The 25,093-nt window shown below is 43.5% G+C and overlaps 1 pseudogene; it reads left to right on the top strand.

Annotated features, from left to right (window-relative positions):
* The first annotated feature begins 51 nt into the window (after window positions 1-51).
* LOC147684775 (uncharacterized) lies at window positions 52-23,108 on the top strand (annotated as a pseudogene).
* The last annotated feature ends 1,985 nt before the right edge of the window (window positions 23,109-25,093 follow it).

Genomic DNA, 25,093 nt, shown 5'->3' with positions numbered 1-25,093 from the left:
TGAAGCAACCACCAATCACAGACAGCCACTAGAGTTCCCTGGCTTAGCACAATGGCTGCCATCCAAAATACCAGAATCCAGAAACAATATGTTAGTCTCCGACATAGTAAATGCTTCATGGCCACCGTGGTAACACTGATTGTCTCCCTCATCCTGTCTATCCTTGGTTGGCTGTTACTGATCTACCACCCTGTTACCTCACTAACTCCTACCCCGACTCCTGCAGAACAACAGTATTTCACGCTACCAGCCCACAAATTGCCCCGCCATGCAGAATTCTTCAATAACACCTTCATCCAAATGTTGCATCATCACCAGCTGATCATGAACACTTCCAACTGCTGGGTTTGTGGGCTGATGCCGCATTCCATGATACACCCTGTCCCAATCTTTCCCTACCACTTTTCCATCTCTGGGTCTTGTCTTGCATGGTGGATGTTGATACAGGAGGCCTACACTATCAATGGTACTGCCAATTCTGCCCTTGGAACATTTCGGGATGACTTCTGGTGGAAGAGATCTGGCCATGTCAATTCTCCTTTTTGCCCGACAATCTCATCCACATCGCTACTATCACCAGATGAACTCGGTGAGATGGTGGTATTCAAATCAACTAATCGACAAACATTTTCCAGATTCCGCACAAGAAGGATACTGCCTGATGAACGAGACACTGTGAATGTCATAAATGTGCAAGGCCGTGTCTGCATCCATGGCCTAGGGACTAAGAAAGTTGATATCAGTACGTGTGATATCACAAAAGCTTTAAACTCTACATCTCCTCCGAAGCTGGTGGCATCCCCCAACACCAATTTCATTTGTGGCACACTGATGCCTACACTTGGCTCCACCGTAACTGGTCTGGTACCTGCTATCTGGCCTTCCTCCTTCCACTAACATATTCTACCCATGGAGGCTATCACCTATCAATGAAGGGCGCTCTGCGCCGCTCACGTAGGGACGTCATATCAGCCAAGGATACAGCAGGCCAGGAAACCAGGGACTTCTTTGAAGGTTTCCTTCCTTTCTGGGGCCCCATGGCCAACAGTCGGGCTGTACGAGGACTGACCAGGGTCCTTGAAGCCACGATCACAGTAACTGCTGGTGCCCTCTCCAACATCACTGCAGAGCTACAGGCGGACCGCCTTATAACGCTTCAGAACCGCATGGTCCTAGACGTCATCCTTGCTGATCGTGGCGGTGTGTGTAAATTGATCGGCTCCTGCTGCTGCGTGTACATCCCAGACAACGCACCTACCATCTACAATGCCATCCAACGTCTGCATCGCCTTTCTTCCGAAACTCATCTGGATGAAGGCAACTGGTCCCTCACAGGCTGGATCTGGGGCCTCCTTTCCCAGTGGGGGCGGAGGATCCTCATCTTCCTTGCCTTGGGAGTAACTGCCTGGTCTCCTGCTACTTGTGCTTTCAGTGCCTGCCTGTGGTCTGTACAATGTGTGTCCAGACCATCAAGCCTCCACCCTCTAACATTCACAATACCAATATGATGATGATGCTCCAACAAGAAACCGATGGCCTTATGAACATTGACATTTCTTAAAGTATTTGCCACTCAATGGCAAAAGGAGGGTCTGAGGAAAAGTGTTCTTCTGATCGGCATCATTTATACCGGGACTCCATTGTTTTTTCATTGCCATCTCGTGTCAAACACTTCCACACGACCCACCTGGTCGTTTCTGCTGATGCCTGAGGAAAATCTAACTAACACGACAACAGCCATCTTACAGCCTGCATTTCTGCCCAGGAACTGTCACACACCCAAACCCCCTGTACTTGCAGTTCAACAGAAAGCCATGAGACACTCACACCCTGTGTAAATGATTTGTTTTCCATCTCCTGCTCCCAGCCTGGTAAACATCCTTGACACAGTGATCAGGTTATCAGGACAATGGTCTGACTGCTGGGCCTTGATCAGGGTGATTAAACAATGACCTGAAAGACCGGGCTTTGATCAAGCTGAGTGAACAATGACCTGAAAGACTGAGCCTTGATCAAGCCGAGTGAACAATGATTTGTGTACCAAGCCTTGACCAGGTCACCATCTACAAACATCGTCTGGATCTGTTTATCAACTGCAAACACTGCCCTGATTGAACAATTAACTAACAGCCAAAAGACCCGAATAAAAAAGTATAAAAGGCTTGTAGCAGCAGCCTCCTCTGTCTTGTTTCGGACGAGCTTGGGACTCTGTTCCATAGCCCAGGCTATTTGAATAAATCTGGTTCCCTCCTGCAGACGAAGGCTCCTGTGTCTCCTTTTACTACATATGAAGGGTATGGAAGCCTTGGGCGATTCCCCCACCGCCAAGACCCAGTAAGTGGGTTATTCCGGTTCTTCAGTCAAATGAAATAAACCAGTGATCTTATATTTTTAAATGCCTTTGCTAGTGACTCATGACTCCTGGAAGTCTTGAACCACCGCCCATTTCCCTGGAGAGCTGAAGTCAGAAGGAGCCTCTTGAAAATATGTTTCAAAGTGAGGACTTTGGTGAGGAAGCACTGGACTCCAGCTAATGAACATTTTGCAATTGTCTTGACTGGCTGGAAGCTGTTGTGTTTGCTCATGGATACATTGCTTACTTCAAAGAGGTTTACTAAGGTGTTAATAGGCTTTGATCCAGTTTTACAGTACTCACTCCCTTTCCTTTCAAACAATTATCCCATATGCTAATGTTTTAGCTTGCAAAAAGAACAATTGATGGACGGGATGCTTCGCAATGTCAAACATTCACCCCAGTACAGAGATATGTGCCTAAATCCATAGTTTTTCTGCTCACCATACCATTCCAGTTTAAACTAAGCCATATGCAAATCAGTCTTGACCCTGCTCGCCATGGGGACAGTCCAGCCTTTAGTGCCAAGGCCAGGTCCTCCATGGACCGGAAGCAAGCATCCTGGGACCGGTTTCGGGTAATCACTGGTCCCAGGATGCTTGATTCCGGGCCAGGGAGGAGCCAGCTTGGCAGTTCGTTCCATACTGTTCCTATGAGGACCAGGGTCAACACTGATTTGCATATGGCTGGGTCCAAACTGGGGTGGTCTAGTGACCTAAAGGATGGTGGATTAAACCCAGATCTCTTGACTGGGGGTGAATGTTTGATTTATTCAGCCTTCCGTGCATCATTTGTTGCAGCGGCAATGTTTTAGCTTTGCCAACAAATAGATATTGTTTATTCCTGTAATTGCATGGTACTAAACAAATTCACAGGATTTCTATGAAATCCTAGGAAATTAGACATAAAAGGTGATCGACAAGAGGATAAATTGAGCAATTGGTTCGATGATGATATTTCGCATGTTTGAAAGGCAGAAATATCTGCTACTGCTTGAAACCTGAAAATGTGGCAACAGAATCACAAATACCTTTATTGATGCAAATAGAAAAAAAAACTGGTGCAATGAAGCCACCGGGACACTGAAAACACCTTTCCAAGTGAACATTGACTGACTTTGCAATTTACTTATTAAGACTTACCTTCAGAAAATGAGAAGGGCAAGAGATGAAAGAAAGGTAGCACACACAATTCCTTGGCCCAATGTAACATTATCTGATGCAGAAGGAGCCATAACAAAGGAAAAATAAATGGGATTGGGTGAGAGATTTTTTAATATATCACAGCAGAAATTACTTCGAGAAAGTAAATTGAATGCCATGGGAAGCCAGAAAATGAAAATGTCCAGACGGTGTGGACACCAACAAAAAGGGTTTTCTGAATCTGCTGCAAATGTAGACATTAAAAGTTAATGTGCCAATAAGTTTTAGATTTGAATACGCATATCAGGTAGCTTTCAGTTCTGTAGTTTTAATCTGCGCTAGCAGAATAAGCAATCAGACTACATAAACTATCTTTCTATACTTTTAAAGGGGGAGGGAGAGGAGTATGTGGGAGATAGGATGAGGGAAGGGAGCAGGAGCGGACCATGCAGGTAACACCGGTGGGGCAATGGGGACGGGTGGGGGGGGATTTCGAGGTACGATGCAGAGGGAAAATTAAATAAATAATAAATTTTCCCTCTGCAAAAAATTAAATAAATAATTAATTTTCCTTTGGCATTGTCCCTCAAAATCACCCCCCACCTGGCCCCACCGCCCCACCGCTGTTACCTGCACGGACCGCGGCTGGAAGGGAGAGGGTGGGGGAGGGCACAAGGTTGCAACAGATCTGGTGACAACAAAGCGGAAGAAAAGGCAGAAGGAAACAAAAAACAAGTGTCTCATTTACATGTCGTTCTGGCTGTCATTGTTCCTCAAGGGCTGTCTCTTATTACTAGGAACTAAAGGCAGTACAGGTACCTTAGACAAACTTGTATATATGGTGAAAAAAAAGACAGGCAAGTGTTTATAAAAATGGCATATTCAATACTAGAACTGAGGATAAAAGAAAAGCAGAAAGTCAACGACAATGGATGAAATGTAAAAGGAAAGCTCACAACTCTTGCAAACAGTGTGGCTCTATAACTTTCTCCACACTCCCAAGTAACCTTTCACCAGCTAAGCACGCTTGCTTAAAACAGTTTAACTTAGATTTCGACAAGGCACCTCTGGGGTCGTTCGGGAGCATGATATGATCTCTCTCATGGTGTGAGTGTTCCACGAAAAACACTCAATAGAAATTCATTTTCAACTTAAAAGGATTGTTCTTATGTTTTCCTATTCCCTGAATTTTCAAATTTTTTACTCAATCAAATTTTATTAAATAGTGTCCATTATTTTATCTACACGTTTCAGTCTTTACAACTTCCCTTCATCAGGAAATTTGACTGTGGTGAAAACTGAGAGAAATGCTTCTAATAAATACAATACAGGTGAAATTATGCAGTTATCTAGTGGTTAGGATTGCTGGTAGAAGGCCACCCATTGTCCTATTGTTTGGATGGATTCTTCATACATGCAAACCTTATAACTTAATCAGGATGCTCCTGAACATAGCACTGAACAACTGTATAACTTAATTGAGTGCCTTTATAATAAGACTTAAATCTTGTTTTTGTCGTTGTCTGTCGAGTCCCCCCCTCCCCCCCCCCCGCCCCGCCGCTCTTACCTGCACTGGCAGCTCCTGCTTGTTTTCAAGAAGGTTTTCTCAAGAGCATGCCACTAGTCCTCCTAACTGCCTGAATTCCAAGACTGCTGAATACCAAGACTGCCAATGCGGGAGCACAGAAGGTCTCTGGTGTGGACTGGGGCCATCAGACTGCGGCTCTCATGAGGCATGGAAAGAAAGGAGCCGTAAAATAGGGTATTTGTCAAAGAAGGGGAAGAAAAGATAATTTGTAAAATAAAAATAATAATAATAAGTGCAGGTGCCCAAAGTGTTTCCTACCACTGGTACTGACATATGCTGGGGTTGCCAAATACCAAAGGCTGGCTAGACTTGCTTCCATCCTTGGCCTCTTTCTTTCGCCACCCTGCAGCTTCTGTCTCTTTATCTCACTCCTGCAGGTTTTTGTTTGTTTATGTTTGCTCTCTTTGTCAATGTTTCCCTGTCTTTGTGTTCCTCCTTTCTTCTTTTTGCCACTTTATCTCTCATGCTCTGAACCAAAGTCTGACAGTGAAAAATGACCTGGTTATTTATTGGTAATCTTCATTACTCTGAGTCCAGGTCTTCTTCGTCTTAGTCCTTATACACAAGTTTGCCTCCAAGCTTTGCAGGTATTGAAGATTACAGGTAAGTAACCGGGCCATTACCTCCGTGTCCATCGTCTTTGTACAGCCCCAATTTCACGTACCCCCCTCCCAAAACAAAATGACCATCAAGAAGGCTACCTTAGTCAAAAGAAATGTAAGGTCCCCTGTTACCACAGGTTTAAAAAGAAGAGCCTGTAGAGCTTTGAGCACTGCTGGCAACTCCCATGAAAGGATAGGCGACTGAATGACCGATCTTTAGAGAAAAAACTTCACAGCAAGTGAGCGGCTATTGAAAAGATTGATTCAACTTCTTTACCTGTAAAAGCATGAATGGCCTCCCACTGCCTCCTGATGGTAGACACTAAAAGGCCTAGGAAAAATCCATCTCTAAGAAAATGAGGGATTCTTTGGAATCACAGGAGGTTTCGAATCTTATGGCAACCAGATGATTTTTAAGTTGAAGCCCTTCTCGATTGATGGATACTTTCTGCTGCCTTAGCAGAACAACCCAGAGCTATCTCGCTCATCTATCTCAAGTACCAAACCCCTCCGTTCCACCTCCTGAGGGTCTATTGCTATCAGAATAATAGAAGGGTCGGATGACATTGGGAGGATATCTCCTCAAACTCTTAGGGACAACTAGAAGAGCCTTTGCTTATTTTGTTTTCCTCAAGACCTTGGGAAAGAGTTGAAATGGAGGAAAACAGGAGGAGAGGAGACAGGAAAAGGTAAGATTGTCAACAGAAATAAGAGTCCCATTCACCTTTCCCGGAAGATAAACTGCTGATAAAGCAAAGAGATTCTGATCCGCCCAAAGGCGTACCTTCATAGAAAGTAGAAACAGGGGGTGGTGAATGCCCCTGGTGGTTGATGTAAGACTGGACTGTCTGATTGCTGGACTGGGTTCAAACTGTCCGATGATGCAGAAGAGGGAGAAAGTATTCATCACAAGGCTTTAGGGACAGCAGACAATTCTTTTGTTCCACGACCCCACACTTCCTTTTCCTTTAATTCACTCCTGCAGGTTCTTATTCAGTCCTACTTGGTCTCGTAGCTAATGTTTTCCTGTCCTTTTCTTCCTCCTTTTCTCACTTTTTCTCTCTTGCTCTGAGTCAAGGCCTGGCAGTGAAAAATAATTCCTGATCACCAAACATGAGTGGCCCTCCACCCAGTCAAACCACCAGCATTGGTCATGAAAGCCTTTAATTCCATGCTTATCCAATGATTAATATTGTAATTTTCTCAGTTAATGTTTATTTTACGATCTTTATTGGTCTCATGTCCTTTATTGTGTGTGTGTGTGTGTGTGTGTGTGTGTGTGTGTGTGTGTGTGTATATATATATATATATATATATATATATTCACTGAAAAAACCATAGGTTTTAGGCCATATATAGTTAGGGATTAGCATTTACAAAACCTTAATTTACTCGCATAAACCCATAGAAATTCGCATATATAGTTAGATGCAATAACTATATATCGCGCGCCTGCAACCCACTGCTGATGATGTCACATATTACATCATTCATGACATGGTCAGTGACATCACTGATGACATCACTGATGACATCTCAAATGACATCACTGATGACATCTCAAATGACATCACTGATGACATCACTGATGACATCTCAAATGACATCACTGATAAAATCACTGATAACATCTCATCATCATGTGATAATACGATCAACCTCTTCAGACTCTAATATAACCTTAGATACAATCAGTGTAAACAGACTCTCACAGACTGTCACTCATCCATGGAGTTACTCACACACCTAGTCAGTCATGCAAATAATCAATCACACCTCCATTTCCTCAACTATACAGTTATACACACCTTACTTAATCAAACATATACTAACACATATTTACTCTCTTATACAAGCACTGATACAAGTTCACAATGATCCATACAGCCACTCACACATTCACTGGCTCTTATGCACAGTTATTTATATATGTCAACTCTTACATGTACTGTGTTTTACATATGTACTTACTTTGGCATGTAGCACTGAGAAATCCAATCACTCACCAATACACTCATGCAGACAGTCAACCGCCCATACAGCTGCTTCAACATGCACTTTTGAACCCATACATCTAGTGAATCAACTGCTCACACATCTATGCACAGAGTCACACACCACCCAGCCACCCCCACACACACACTCACTCTCCCATACAAATATTTGGGCAACCAATCAATAACCCATATAGTTACTCATATAGCTACTGATCAACACATGCAGCAGTTTACAGAACTACAGAAATAATGATGCACAAATTAAGACAGTTTAGTCACTAACCCATGCACTCAGTGAGACACATTTAATCATTCCCTCATACAGTCAGTCATGCACCTACTAAATCCTTCATCCGAACACTTATACATCCACTCATTCTTCAATATGTAAGACATATTTTAACTTTACAGAAACATACAGTCACTGGCTGTTGTCATTTGAGATGTCATCAGTGATGTCATTTGAGATGTCATCAGTGATGTCATCAGTGATGTCACTGACCATGCCATGAATGATGTAATATGTGACATCATCAGCAGTGGGTTGCGGGTGCGCAATATATAGTTATTGCATCTAACTATATATGCGAATTTCTATGGTTTTGTGCGAGTAAATTAAGGTTTTGTAAATGCTAATCCCTAACTATATATGGCCTAAAACCTATGGTTTTTTCAGTGAATTTCAATGGTTTTTTAATAGCAAATATCTATAGCTGTAACATATATTCTTATTCTAATTCACAAATATATTTTATATTTTTATTTTTTAAGCAAAGGACCCAGATATGTTTACAGTTTATCACTAACAATGTTCCAGGCTAATGTATTTTCACGAGAAATTAACAACTGTCCTGCAAGTAAAATATTCCTATTTCGTGAAAAAGGGCGTTTCTTTGTCCCATGAGGGAGCCATTGAGCAAAAGAGACTCGACCTGCTGTCTTAGTCGCTGATAGGCCTGATTATCGGATTTTTATCGATCACTTTATGTTGCAACAGTGGAAAACAAAACAGCCCTTGCCCATTTATTTTTACAGCATTCATGCGTATTATACCCTACCCCCAAACAGTATTTTGCCTGTTACCATAGTAGTAGTTTATGGAACACTTACGTCAGCACATAGGTTAAAAATTTCACCACAATGTGTTGCTAATGAGTGACATTCAGCATTATACTTCAAATTATAAATATAATTTCTATTGAAGACTGCTACCCCCACAAAAAAACAGACATATGTACTTTTTTAATTAACTTTTATTAAAACAATAACTGGAACTATAACTAAAATATAACACTACAATAAATAACTAGAACTATAAGTAACAAAACAATATAATAAACAACATATGATATGGAGTCCAAAATAAGTATTGTAGTTAATCTGCAAAACAAAAAGAAAATTAGTGTTTAAATGTAGATTGAAGTGACTAAATGAGATCAAACATCACAAGTCAAAGTAAAACTTGACAATATTTATATTTTTTAAAATCTTCGCAGTGTGCCTGAAACGCTTCCACTGGCATTGTACATGCAGACTTTGGTCCACCCTCTTTATCAATTTTTGCAGTTTAAAATATAACGTCCTACATGTGTTATTCATCTCCTACTTTCTCCTTTCAAATTCTCTTGGAAAGACCTTAACAACAAATAAAGGGAACATTTTCTGCATATTTTTAATAAAGCATATGACACAATGCATAGTAACACCGTATTTATTGAATGTTTTGAAAATAATTTTCACAAGTCTTAAAAAAGGTGAATGCAAGAAAAGTTACTTGCCGCATATGCAAGACTGCTTTCAAGAGGAGACCCCAATAAAAAGGACTTGTGTGGAACTGCAAGTATGCTGAAGCAGTTGCAGACTAAGAATCCGGTCAACTTTGCAAGGGAAGAGTTAAGGAGATTGAGAGCGGCTCCTTCTGCTTCATGAGAAGGCCCGAGTACCAGTGGAGCAACACCGTCAACCTCTAGAGCACAGCCTAATATTTGTCCCCAATTTGAAACCCTTTAAGAGAAAAAGTAAGAAGGTTGGGAGCTTTGTATGCCATCCTAATATCTAATTATCCATAGTTATACAGAGATCCGCCCTGTATCAGACTCATATGTACAAGTGTATGTACCTGTTTTTCTCCCCACTGATTGATTGATTGATTGGCTGGACATTTATTCTTCAAGGAATACTTCTCTAGAGGTATTCTTTGTTTGTAAATAACGTGGAATAGAAATATTCTGTCTAGTCTTTGCAAGTAGTGAAGGTTGGGTAATGCGGACCTTTGTCCCCCGTTGTAATCTGTCATACCATCTACTCCCCACTGATTGAGAAACTAGTTCCACCCGGACCATTTATTAGAGGTACATCATCTGGCTCAACCGGAGAGTACCCCTAATAAAGAAGACATATGTAAAAAACGAAGTAATCACTGAATCCTGTTAAACAGAAACTTTAGCATGAAATACACTTGAAAAGAAAGGGAAAGAAATCAAACAAAATCAGTAGGCCACTGATGAGTTTTTGACTTCGCTAGAAATAAGAAACATGAAAGTAGTGAAAAAAGCCAAGCTTGACGTTACGGCAGCCACAAGGTAGCTAGGCTCCGCCACCCCCCCACTGCTCCAAGCATGTCTGTCCCACCGCCCGCCACGCCCATTAACGGTAACATGAAATAGATACAAATCAGCAGATACCTACCCCCATTCCGGAAACTCCCGAAGTGCAACAGGGCCACGGTTACGCCCATCCGGAAGATGAGGCCTCGACACGTGCAGGGCGGGGCCCAGCTAACCGCCATCAGCCGTGGCGTGGATGGGCCGAAATGTACTGGTCTCCCGATTCCCTTCTTCTTCCGCCTTGCAGGCCACGGGGGGGGGGATGTCTTGCCTCTGCCTCCGACCCCCCCCCCCTTCTTATCACCTGGTCCGGACATCACGGATATCAACGCCAGGTGTCGGCATGGGGTGCGCTGGGAGGGAGAGGCGGCGCGAACGAGCCTCTCCCACCCCCCCAGGTGGGGGCCCCTCAGCTGCACCCCAACGCTCCACTCACCCATCAAAAGGGTCGTCACGTAAGGTGCACCAGGAGAGGAGCCGAGGCCGACGGGAACTCTAGCTGCGACAACACTGGAGAGGAATGTCTCGCACATGCCACCGACCCTCCCCTCGTATCTCCTGGTATGGCCCCGGCTTGGTATGAGCTCCCCGTTTGGTCCTGAAGCGGCGCCCTGCAGGCCACTGGGGGGGGATGTCTTGCCTCTGCCTCTGACCCCCCCCCCTCTTATCGCCTAGTCCGGACATCACGGATATCAACGCCAGGTGTCGGCGTGGGGTGCGCTGGGAGGGAGAGGCTGCGCGAACCAGCCTCTCCCACCCCCCCAGGTGGGGGCCCCTCAGCTGCACCCCCAACGCTCCACTCACCCATCAAAAGGGTCGTAGCGTAAGGTGCACCAGGAGAGGAGCCGAGGCCGACGGTATCTTCTTCTTTTTTCAATAATGGCTGGGACAACACTGGGGGGGGACGTCTTGCACATGCCACCGACCCCCCCCCCCCCCCCCCCCGGGCCAGGAGAGGAGCCGACGCCGATGGGATCCCTCTTCTTTCTTTAATGGCTGCGACAACACGGGGGATGTCTTGCACATGCCGGCGCCGGCCTCAGTCTTGAAATGACCAAAATCCAGCAAGACTACCAACTTGATCAGTTCCGGTGGGGCACCAGCATGACCCGGTAGGAGAGATTGTTGCCTCCCACCCCACTTTGACTGATGGTTCATGTCGGCAGTCCCCTCTGCTACCCTTCAATGAAAACTTTTGGACTGCCGAAAGAGGTCCCGGTCCAACCACGAGTCGGTGGAGACATTTTGACTATACTTGGACCTTCCTGACCTCACCCAAAATGGCGCCGGTACAAATGAAACTCTCAACTCCTTGTTGTGCCCCGATTGCTCAGCCTTAATATCATGAGATATGTATGCAGTTTTTAGCACATGAATTGATATGGGATAAGACTGATTACACGTTCGAACAATGAATTGATATTAAGATCTAATACATCATTGATTACTGTATTTATTATTGAAGGTTGGAATTGTCGACACTAATGGTACTTGCACACAATGAATTATCGATATGATTTTGTTGCACTTGTCGCACTTTTTACTATGAAATCAACGACCACTGACTCTGTTATGTTTTCCACAAATAAATACCGCCCCCCCATTTACAGTTCCAGCCTGCTCCGTGGCCGGCCCACGGGGTTGTAGGCCCTTATTTGGGCACCAACATTTTTATTAAAGGTTTTTCAAAAAGCAAACGTAGTTGTAACGCGTAGATTGGTAAGTTTCGAAGAAATGGCCACTGTTTCCGATTTTTTTTTTTTTTTTTAAAAAGCAGGTGAAATCAAGCAGCTCAATTAGTTAAGGGTTAAAAAGTATAGTACGCAGAAACATTGAAAATATGAATGGTCCAGGTTTGTTGTATGTGTTTTTCATTTTTGTACAGCATAAAGCAATCGATAAAGATCCTGGTATTTACCCTCTACTTTATATGCTACCTGTATCAGGGAAGTTGTTTTAAATGCCCCTAAGCCACCCCGAAGGAATGTCACCTGGCCCCCCTAGTTCGAACGAAAACGACCCCGTACCACTAAAGGTTATCTCTCTTCCTCAAAAATGACAAAAATTACTTTCTAGGACGTTTTGGACATTGATGATTTTCATATGATCTATTTATTAAAGTAATACTCATCTCTCCGCATGAAATTAATTTTCAACATGCTACACAAGTCAATCTCATCTTCCCAAAGTTCTTTTGCAGATTTGGGACCGTTTCCCTTGCCTCTGACTCACTTATTGCTAAGTCATTGATGGATGTTTTTGCCGAAAGGGGATTATCCACCAAATCTGGAAATTGTGCTTTAGAATAATTAAGAGGGTGCCACCTCTCCATGTGCCGATGCATGGTATGATTACCATAGCTATATTTTTTTTCGGTCCCTCTCGAGAGTTTTTTTTTTGCAGATGAGGCGGGTAACGAACCTGGCATTAACTTTCTTTTCATGAGAAGGAAAAGAAAAAAAATGCCAGATAAAATTCCCTTTCACATGGGACGTTCTTGGCATTTCTTTCAGAAACTTTTACATCACTGTGTCATTTCTTTGTCTATCCTGGTTAAAGCAATGTCATATAAATAGTTGTTTAAAAAGTTTTTTTTAAACGTGTTTACTTTGTTGGTGCGTTGTATATATTTATAAGGTATTAAAGTGTTATAATCCTACTACTTTGTTGGAGTGCTATTTATTTTTAATGTGACACATAATTGTGAAGACTTTGATGTACAAAAAGGCATCCCTGGAATCTTCCGCTTCAGGCTAGGTCCCACACACCCTTACAGTGAGAATCCCCTCCCCAATCACAATACAGGATCGTTATCAGATAGTAGGAACGCGTGTGGTGTGACGGATCTCATGAGATGGCGACCTTGATCTACTGTAACTCCTTTGAACAGGGGTGATTCTTTACAGTTGAGGCCATAAACTGCATCCACAGGGCTACGTGATAGCCTGGGACCGGCCTGGACAATCAGACACAAAGGAAGAGGAATGTCAGAGGGTGCGGTAGTGAATAGGGTGAAAGGGTGGTGTCGGCCAGGCACAGGGTGTGATTCTCAGGGAAGAGCAGCACAGATGGGGGGAGGTTTATGGCCCATGCATAAGACAGAGAGCCGGGGTGACCAGTGCGTGGGGGAGATGCTTGCGAGGGTGGGGAGCCATGCTGAGGATCGGCAGCGTGCAGAGAGTGGGTCTGGTCAAGGCATCTAAAATGGCTGCCGTGCACGACAAAAGTGTGGCATTGGAAAAAAAGCAAGATGGCGCACACAATGTTTATCAATACGGATTAATTTAAAACAATTATTTTTAACAATATATTTACTCGCAGTGTCAAAATGGCGATCAACACTTCCTAATTTCCTTTGAATCGAACGTTAACAGAAGTCAAGCGGCAAAATAAAAAAAAAAACGCTCACGCGCAACTGCTGGAAGACAAGTCTAAACATATATGAGCCTCCTCAACCACCCTCAGAAAACATAGGGGGTCAGGATACGTCTCCCATACCCCCTTATACCCAATACTCACATTGCTTTTCCTCCATCTAGTAATTTAATTAAATCGAAACACAAAATGGCGAATTCACGTTTCGCTACCAGTTTGCGACCTGGTTCGCGAACCGAGAAGCGCTTCTACCGCGAAAAATCTAATTTTTATTATTTGCCCCACGGGACCCTTTAATAACCCCAACATCATTCCTAGGGGGTCAAGAGGGGTCTACCTTGCCCCCTTTCATTAAATTCCCCCTTCGTTTTTCTCCTCCTCTTGTCTCTCGATCCTACCGAGAGACAAGATGGCGGCCGCACCGGACTGTTTAGAATGTTGACAGACACTGGAGAGCCAATCAGCTTCGCTACGCAAAGCTCCGTTACGCGAAAAGTACGCGATCTGGAGCGCTATCTGGGACGCTGTCACAGATATATCTGTTTTTTTAAACGTTAATTTCTCAAAATCCACTGAAGCACATATATTGAGACCCAGCAAAGGCACATCGGGCTAACAGTACCTATAATTTTGCCAAGTTTCTTGTAAATCCATTCAGCCGTTCGAGCTAAAAGTGAGGCCAAAGGCCCTATGGAAAAATGAATGGGAAAAACGCGTTTTGGGACCCCCCTTTTTTCTCGGCCCCCCCTTGACGGAACCCCCCCAGATTTTCAGGGGCTGCTCAGAAACAAAATGTGCCATTTTCCTGAAAATTTCAGCCAATTCTGTCCACAAACGCCAAAGTTATTAGACATAGAATTTTCAAAAGTTCCATAGAGAAAAAATCCTAACTATATATACCTACTGGCGACCGCCAGTAGGTAATATATATATATATATATATCTTCTCCATACTAATATAATAACGAGAGAGCCCAAACCTTTGAGGGGGGGTTATCTCAGGAACCATAGCACCAATCACAACACCCAATACAGCATTGAAAAGGGCAGTTGCAGCAGAAGGACATAGGCTATGCAGACGCCCACCATATACATTTAAAAGTTAAAAGAACCGTGCCAACAAAGTAGTCACTTGTGGGCGTGTCTGCGTTGTGCTGTGGGTGTGTGCTGGGGGCATGACAAATGGTGGGGGCGTGTGGTACGTTCCGCCCTTCATGCATGTCTCATATCGTGTGCTGTGGGCGTGTGCGGGGGGCGTGGGCGTGTGCCGGGCGGGATTACGGAGAAAAAAAAAGCGAGCATTGTGCCCAATATTTCATTGTTTTTTCTTCCCAGGTTCTGTACATTCCAGCTCCGGGTGTGCTTGCCCCACGCTCCCAGTGACGTGCACCTGCTTTACTGTATGGAGGTCAGGCATGGTGCTATTCCCAAGGGCCGGAAGGAGCGCAAACAGGGGCCATTGTGCAGGAAATGTAATCTCGCCTTAACTTCCGGTGACGCCTGAAGCGCACACTGGAGATTTTCCACTTCTGTTGCGCACAGGCCTCGCGCCACGCACATCCTGACACAAGGCCCGCCTCCGCGGAAATAGCAAGAAAGGGACTATCCCTCCCCCGGAAATATGTGATGATATTCCGCAAACCAACATCCCGCATACCATCACTTCGCAATTTTTATAACGCGGGACTATTACTCCGCAAAGACATCATTTCAAAAACTTTTACAACGCATATGACTTTATCACGCATGCCATTATAACGCAAATGCATGTGTGGTAAAGTCATATACATTGTACAAGTACATTATTAAAACATCAAATATATGTTTGTATATATGTGTATTTTTATATATCTATGGGCTTTATTGCACAATCTGTGATCATTCCTAGGTTGTACATACTGACATTCTAAGATGGCGCCCAGAGCGCCTATAGTGGGGTTGTCCTCTGTCTATCTCAATGCATAGAGTAAGAAAGTGAAAATGTCGTATTTAATCCGCCTAAAAATGTAAATCATTGTTACCATACTGACGAAGGCAACACGCCGAAACGCGTCTGTGGAGAGTGCCTGTGAAAAATAAACCTGCACGGTAGAAAGTACCCCTCGAGTGCTGTTGTCTTCTTTTGGATATGAAGAGTGGTTGGAGCGTGATATATATATATATATATATATATATATATATATATATATTACCTACTGGCGGTCGCCAGTAGGTAGTTATAGTTAGGATTTTTTTCAATGTTAAATCTCAAAATTCTATTTGGAATAACTTTGGCACCGGTTGACGAATCTGCCTGAAAATTTCCTGCAAATGGCCTCGTCGAGCTCCGGTTCTTCCTTGAAAGTTTGGGGGGGATACGTCAAGCGGGGGCTGAGATAAAAGGGGGGTCCCAAAACGCGTTTTCCCCATGTTACTTTCCATAGGGCGGTCGATTTCACTTTTAGCTCGAACGGCTGAATGGATTTCCATCAAACTTGGCAAAATTGTAGGGACTGGTAGCCCGATGTGCCTTTGCTATGTCTCAAGATATGTGCTCCAGTGGATTTTGAGTAATTTAGGTTCAAAAAAATATATATATCTGTAGGCGCTCTCCGGTGCGCGCACCCGAGTGCGCTCCTGGCGCGACACGCGACTTGTGCGCAGAAAGCTGATTGGCTCTTGGGTGTCTGTAAACATTCTAAACAATCTGGAGCGGCCGCCATCTTGTGTCTCGGTAAAATCGAGACACAAGGGGTTTGAAAAAAAAAGGGGCAAATGACCATAAGGGGGAAGAGTAGACCCTCTCTGACCCCCTAGGTTTGATGTGGGGGCTAAAATAGGGTCCTGCGGGGCATTAAATTTTTGCGCGGGGTAAGCGCAAGGTACGCGCACCGGAAAGCGAAGCACGGGGAAAATCTAGGACCATATTTATGAAGGCCTTGCGCTGCCAGTTTTGCGCCGCCTGTGCGTCAATTTTTGTGACGCACCAGCGGTGTAAAAAAATGCGCATTGTTACGCTATATTTAAAAAGTGACGCATCTATCTAGATGCGTCACTTTTTAAATATAGTGCAACGAGGCACATTTTTTTACACTGCTGGTGCGATGCGTCACTTTTCTGTGCGCACTCCTTATGACATTCCAGATGTGTCATATTTAATGTATGACGAATCATGTTGCAAGGAGTTACAGATACGTCAGTATTTCTGACATATCTGTAAACATAAAAGTGACGCGAGGCAGGCGCAAGATTTTGACGCAACAGCATCCTAAAAGTGACGCAGAGAAATCTCATAGATTTCAGTACGTCGTTATTACCAAGCTTTTTGCGGGGGAATGTCCCCTCTGCATACATTATACCTGATGCAGATATAATGTGGCGCAGAGTTTTAAAAAGTGACCCATGTACCTAGATGCGTCACTTTTTAAAAATAGCGTCAGGTATAATGCATGCAGAGGGGGTGTTCCCCCGCAAAAAGCTTGGTAATAACGACGCAGTGAAATCTTTGAGATTTCACTGCGTCACTTTTAGGATGCTGTTGCGTCAAAATCTTGCGCCTGCTTTACAGCAGACCTTTCACATGGTGCTTTTTCCATGTGAAAGGACACATTACTGGAGTTGCGTCACTTTTGTGACGCACTCCAGCAATGCGTTACTTGGAATGTCATAAGGAGTGCGCACAGAAAAGTGACGCATCGCACCAGTGGTGTAAAAAAATGCGCCTCGTTGCGCTATATTTAAAAAGTGACGCATCTAGGTAGATGGGTCACTTTTTAAAATCAAGCGCCACATTATATCTGCGTCAGGTATAATGCATGAAGAGGGGGTGTTCCCCGCAAAAAGCTTTGTAATAGTGACGCAGTGAAGTCTTTGAGATTTCACTGCGTCACTTTTAGGATGCTGTTGCGTCAAAATCTTGCGCCTGCTTCACAGCAGACCTTTCACATGGTGCTTTTTCCATGTGAAAGGACACATTACTGGAGTTGCGTCACTTTTGTGACGCACTCCAGCAATGCGTTACTTTTGTGTTTACAGATACGTCAGAAATACTGACATATCTGTAACTCCTTGCGAATTGATTAGTCATATATTAAATATGACATATCTGGAATGTCATAAGGAGTGCGTCCAGAAAAGTGATGCATCGCTGTTTTCATGTAGCGAAGCGTCACTTTTCAGAAATGAGGCCTCCAGTTTATTCACTGTGTCACCTCTACGACCCTTTCTTGCGTCAATACGTCCCTTTTGAATACATTACACCTGACGTAGGAATAATGTGGCACAGGGGTTTACAAAGTGATGTATTTACCAAGAAACGCCACTTTGTAAATATGAATAAATAAGGTGTATTTTTTATTGGAATGTTGTGTCACAAAAAGTGATGCTTTGGTGGCGTTAAAGTGACGCATGGCTTCATAAATGAAGCCTTCTACCTTCAACTCCAGCAATGCATCTTTTCTTAAAAGGACACATTACTGGAGTTGCGTCACTTTTGTGACGCACTCCAGCAATGCGTTACTTTAGTGTTTACAGATACGTCAGAAATACTGACATATCTGTAACTCCTTGCGACATGATTCCTCATACATTAAATATGACATATCTGGAATGTCATAAGGAGTGCGCACAGAAAAGTGACGCATTGTACCAGTGGTGTAAAAAAATGCGCCTCGTTGCGCTATATTTAAAAAGTGACGCATCTAGGTAGATGGGTCACTTTTTAAAATCCTGCGCCACATTATATCTGCGTCAGGTATAATGCATGCAGAGGGGGAGTTCCCCCGCAAAAAGCTTTGTAATAGCGACGCAGTGAAATCTTTGAGATTTCAGTGCGTCACTTTTAGGATGCTGTTGCGTCAAAATCTTGCGCCTGCTTCACAGCAGACCTTTCACATGGTGCTTTTTCCATGTGAAAGGACACATTACTGGAGTTGCGTCACTTTTGTGACGCACTCCAGCAATGCGTTACTTTTGTGTTTACAGATACGTCAGAAATACTGACATATCTGTAACTCCTTGCGAATTGATTAGTCATATATTAAATATGACATATCTGGAATGTCATAAGGAGTGCGTCCAGAAAAGTGACGCATCGCTGTTTTCACGTAGCGATGCGTCACTTTTCAGAAATGAGGCCTCCAGTTTATTCACTGTGTCACCTCTACGACCCTTTCTTGCGTCAATGCGTCCCTTTTGCATACATTACACCTGACGTAGGAATAATGTGGCACAGGGGTTTACAAAGTGATGTATTTACCAAGAAACGCCACTTTGTAAATATGAATAAATAAGGTGCATTTTTTATTGGAATGTTGTGTCACAAAAAGTGATGCTTTGGTGGCGTTAAAGTGACGCATGGCTTCATAAATGAAGCCTTCTACCTTCAACTCCAGCAATGCATCTTTTCTTATCCTTCAACACTCCTGTTCTTTTTCAACATTTTCATTGAATATCAACATTCCCCATATTCACTCTTCTTCTCATAACTTTCTTTTCTAACACTCACCTTCTTTCATTCCTCCTACTTCACTTCTTTTTTCCTCTCATACCTTTCTGTTCTTTCTTACTCATTCTCCTTTGAATTATCAATGCACTATATTTCACTTAGTCTTCATTTTTTTAAGAATATAGCTCTTTGATGAGAATTGGAGGTAGTTCTGAAAAGAACTTTTGGTTTTCTTCTTTTAACTGAACAGGAATAAAAACAGGGAATGGAAACTGCTCAACAGGAGCAAAAAGAAAACAAAAAAATTAGGGGTGGGAAGGGCAGCGATGGTTCTCCAATGCTCGAACCATGAGCTGGACACTTTGCTCCCCATAGGTGAGGAGTTGATTGCAGTATCTGCATCTGAGGACACCATGGTTAAAAGCAGGTTGTATGTTTGGCACCTGCGATTGCTCTCTCCCAGAAGAAGTTGCTCCTCTGGTTGATGTAGAGGCCCCATCTCTGGGAACCTCTTGTGTCAGAGCCCTGACACTTTCCCGGGCAAAATTCTGGGGGTGCCTCCTCTCCACATGTCGGATCATCGTAAAGTTCCTAAAAGAGTACTTTTTTTTGGGGTCACCCCGTGACAGGACCTGTTTGCAGATCCTGCACTCCACTTTTGGTGCATTCACCTTCTTCTGGTCAGCTGGAATCTTAAAAAATTTCCATATGAAATGTTCCTTCACCTTTGGGGTAGGAGGCTCTTCATTGATGAACTCAGGTTCATCCTCACTGCTGGATTCTCTGGCAGCCATGGTAAATCACAAAAGATCCAGGTACAAAAAACAGGTCTTTCAGTCACAAAAGTGAAAGAAGAAGTGAAGGAAATGGGTGGGGATTTCATTCATTGTAAAAAAAACTGTTAGCAACCAATGAAAAGTGTTATTTTAGGGTCACATGACCCGACGCGTTTACGCTGCGCGCTCCGGAGCACTTCCGGGTGCGTTTACGCAGCGCGATCGTAGGCGCTTCCGGGGCGCAAACGTGGCGCGATCGGAGGCGCTTCTGGGTGCTTTTACGCGGCGCGAACGTAGGCGCTTCCGAGGGCACTTACGTTGCGCGCCGAAGTGACGTCATCAAACTTTTACAGAAATGCATAATCATTTCCCTTATAAAAAAAAACTGATTTTATTTGTATGGTACGAAATGTTTTGCATTATTATTAACTTTTCATTCATATTTTTTTTCACGAACGACAGTAGCGCTCTGGGTGCGCTTTCACGAGAGCTCACCGGAAAGCTTACCGCAGAGCTTAGCTGAAAGCTTCCCTGAGCGCGCACCCAGAGCGCAAAAAAAAAATTATATAAAAAAAAATGAATACTTACAAAAAAACAGCAAATTGTAAAAAAAAAATGGTTAGAAACTCGATATAGAAAGGAATTAGCATTTAAAAAACCTATGAAATTCACTGAAAAAACCATAGGTTTCACACCAGTTATAGTTAGGAATTAGCATTTAAAAAACCTATTAATTTCACTGAAAAAACCATAGGTTTCACACCAGTTATAGTTAGCTGGAAATGTTACTGATATAAAACCATTGAAATTCCCACGTTATAGTTAGTCGGACTCACTATAACTTGCGCGTGCAATGCACTGCTGATGACATCACATATTACATCACTCATGACATGGTCAGTGACATCACTCATGACATCACTGATGACACCATCCAGTGAATGTGTGTCTTTCTGAAAAATAAATATATTTTATATATGTATATGTTAAGGTCGATGGAAGAATAAATGTTTTAATAAGTGTCTAAATGGATGTTTTTTAAAAAAATTGATTGGTTATCTGGCTTATTAAGTGTATCTTAGTGAATACATATATTAGCGAGTAATGTTTAAATATTTAAATATATGTATTAGTGTTTTACTTTGTGTATAAGTGGCTGCATGGGTTGGTGAGTAGCTACATGTGTGTGTATATGGGTTATTAGATGTTTTTTAGTATCAGTATGAGTGTCTGTATCGTTTGGTGGGGCTGTTACTTAGCACATAGATGCATCAATGACTGACTCACTGTTTGTATGTGTTTTGAAGACAGCATATGTGCAGGACTGTATGGGTGGATGATTGTGTATATGTGTGTGTTAGAGAGTGAATGCCTCTCTCACTAGTGTCTTTATGAGTAACTACATATGTTTTAATCTAGTATATGCGAGTTTTTGATGACTGTCGGTGTGTAACAGAATGAATAGGGGTATCACTATATATGATGAGTGAGTATATGTATGAGTGAATACATAAAACTGTTGGTGAATGTGTGAATTTGTATATAGATGGTGAAATTACTGAATTGGTTGTTGTAACTGGTATGGGTATATGCACTTTTTTGAAAATGTTAGTTTCTATTTTTCAATATGTGTTTCAAAGGTTACTTTACAGTGAGAGGAGGTCTGTCACTGTGTCACAAGGATGGTGTCATCAGTGATGTCATGAGTGATGTCACTGACCATGTCATGAGTGATGTAATATGTGATGTCATCAGCAGTGCATTGCACGCGCAAGTTATAGTGAGTCCGACTAACTATAACGTGGGAATTTCAATGGTTTTATATCAGTAACATTTCCAGCTAACTATAACTGGTGTGAAACCTATGGTTTTTTCAGTGAATATATATATAAATCATGCTCCCTGTCCCACTGGAAAATCAGGGCACTCACAGGCGGGTGCGGTGTGCGGTAATGGGCGCCCGCAATAATACTCTGCTCGGCTTCAGAACTCGTTTTTCCAAAGAACCGCACTCGTGGAACCAAGGTTTTTGCAGTGCTCACACCATAGGTTTATTCACAAAGGTTTAACAGACGCGTTTCAGCATTACGCCTTCGTCAGTGTCAATTACATTGTGAGGATTGGCCTGGGATATAGCTACAGACAATCATGAACATGGTTGACGGACTCCTTTGCTATTTGGGTCGCGCCATCTTGGAACATGTAAATACATATCAGGATTTTGGTACGTTTTACCCCATATTGGAAACTGAGTGAATATTGCCGTGTATCGGCATGGTTCCCTGTGTTTTACACATCCGGGGAAAATGTCGGGAGCTTAGAGCCATGTAGACCCCTCATTTCAAAGTTTCCAAAGTCCATCAAGCCATGTATTGGCGAGTCCTATATTCCAGCTTACTCCAGTGCAATTTATTTACAGTGCCCCAGCCCCCCATTTTCTTCTGCGTTCAGTCTTGACAAAGGGGAAATAAACAGTAAAACTTAACTCAAATTTCAGTCTGTAATGTTAAAGTGTCTCATAGAACCAAGGTATTCAAACCTGGAAGGGAATGCTCCTTATTATGCTGGGTGGTAGATTTCTCACTCAACTATTTCCCCAGATGTACAGCCAGTTCTTCCCCGCTGTTCAATCCCATCGGTACTTTGGTCATGAGGTCTATAATGTACCTTGATTCCAGGCGTCTTAATGTTTTTAACCTGTCCCCACCTCTCGGATTTTCGGGCACACAGTCTAAGACGAAGTACTGCAGTTTATTCCTGTCTCGTTGATGCACTTGGTCAAAATGTCTCGCGACAGGGTATGCTGGGTCAGCTTTCTCTATTGCCCTTTGGTGTTCAAGCACCCTGATTTTTAGTTGGTGGATCGTGCTTCCGATGTATCTTAACCCACAGGGGCAGACCAGGCAGTAAACTGCATAGCTTGTGCTGCATGTTAGGAACTTCTTGATAGGTTTGGAAATGCCGGCGCCAGGGATGTCATATTTCCGCACTCTTTTACACCCCGTGCAGGCCTTGCATTTCCCGCAGGGGAAAAATCCCCCCAACTCTACAATTTTCCCTGTCTTTTGTGTTGTTTTTTTGAAATGGCTTCTCACTAAGGAATCTCTCAGTGACCTTGCCTTCCGATAAGTGATCAGGGGCTTGGCTGGGATGTCCTCTTTCAATATAGGATCAGTTCTCAGGATGTGCCAGTTTTTTTGCAAAATTTTCCTTAATCCCTTAGAGTCGCTGGTATACGGTGTGATTAGGCGAAATTTCCCTTCATTATTGGATTGTTCTATAGGTGGTTTCGGTTTTAGGAGGTCTTCCCTTTTAATTTTCCTCACTTTCTTTAAGGTTTTATCTAGAGACACCGGATCATATCCTCTTCTGCAGAACCTTTCTATGCAACCCCCTGCTGCTTTCTCAAAGTCCTGCTCTTTGCTGCTGTTCCTTTTCACCCTGAGCAGTTCACCGTATGGGATACTTTGTATCAGCCTGTTTGGATGGTTGCTGTCGGCTCTCAGAATGGAATTGCCTGCCGTCGGTTTGCGGTACAGTGATGTATGTAACCTATTGTTGTCTACATCCACCCTCAGGTCCAGATAGTCGGCTGTGGTTGAACTTATCGTCCCTGAGAAGTGTAGGTTACAGTTGTTATCATTCAGGATGTTTATATATTGTTGTGCCCCCTCCACCGTCCCTTGCCACACGATGAAGAGGTCATCAATATACCTGAACCACCGTATCACTCTCTCTGTTTCCTGCCCCTCAGTCTGAAGGACCATGGGCACCCGCTCCTCCCACCAGCCGACGAAAAGGTTCGCGTAGCTGGGAGCAAAGCAGGTGCCCATCGCGGTCCCAGAGACTTGTGTGTATAGCTGGTTCTCAACAAAAGACCTGCTAGGTTTGCACTACACAACCGTATGTTGCTAGAACTTATAGAGTTCTGCCTGACAAGCAACATTTTCCTGTTTAACGACCAGCTATACACACAAGTCTCTGGGACCGCGATGGGCACCTGCTTTGCTCCCAGCTACGCGAACCTTTTCGTCGGCTGGTGGGAGGAGCGGGTGCCCATGGTCCTTCAGACTGAGGGGCAGGAAACAGAGAGAGTGATACGGTGGTTCAGGTATATTGATGACCTCTTCATCGTGTGGCAAGGAACGGTGGAGGGGGCACAACAATATATAAACATCCTGAATGATAACAACTGTAACCTACACTTCTCAGGGACGATAAGTTCAACCACAGCCGACTATCTGGACCTGAGGGTGGATGTAGACAACAATAGGTTACATACATCACTGTACCGCAAACCAACGGCAGGCAATTCCATTCTGAGAGCCGACAGCAACCATCCAAAAAGGCTGATACAAAGTATCCCGTACGGTGAACTGCTCAGGGTGAAAAGGAACAGCAGCAAAGAGCAGGACTTTGAGAAAGCAGCAGAGGGTTGCATAGAAAGGTTCTGCAGAAGAGGATATGATCCGGTGTCTCTAGATAAAACCTTAAAGAAAGTGAGGAAAATTAAAAGGGAAGACCTCCTAAAACCGAAACCACCTATAGAACAATCCAATAATGAAGGAAAATTTCGCCTAATCACACCGTATACCAGCGACTCTATGGGATTAAGGAAAATGTTGCAAAAAAACTGGCACATCCTGAGAACTGATCCTATATTGAAAGAGGACATCCCAGCCAAGCCCCTGATCACTTATCGGAAGGCAACGTCACTGAGAGATTCCTTAGTGAGAAGCCATTTCAAAAAAACAACACAAAAGACAGGGAAAATTGTAGAGTTGGGGGGATTTTTCCCCTGCGGGAAATGCAAGGCCGGCACGGGGTGTAAAAGAGTGCGGAAATATGACATCCCTGGCGCCGGCATTTCCAAACCTATCAAGAAGTTCCTAACATGCAGCACAAGCTATGCAGTTCACTGCCTGGTCTGCCCCTGTGGGTTAAGATACATCGGAAGCAGATACACCAACTAAAAATCAGGGTGCTTGAACACCAAAGGGCAATAGAGAAAGCTGACCCAGCATACCCTGTCGCGAGACATTTTGACTAAGTGCATCAACGAGACAGGAATAAACTGCAGTACTTCGGCTTAGACTGTGTGCCCGAAAATCCGAGAGGTGGGGACAGGTTAAAAACATTAAGACGCCTGGCATCAAGGTACATTATAGACCTCATGACCAAAGTACCGATGGGATTGAACAGCGGGGAAGAACTGGCTGTACATCTGGG

This window comes from Lissotriton vulgaris, chromosome 10 (genome assembly GCF_964263255.1).
Source record: "Lissotriton vulgaris chromosome 10, aLisVul1.2, whole genome shotgun sequence".
NCBI classification, from domain to species: domain Eukaryota; kingdom Metazoa; phylum Chordata; class Amphibia; order Caudata; family Salamandridae; genus Lissotriton; species Lissotriton vulgaris.
The sequence above is the reverse complement of the archived record's forward strand: the minus strand, read 5'-3'. Positions and strand labels throughout refer to the sequence as shown.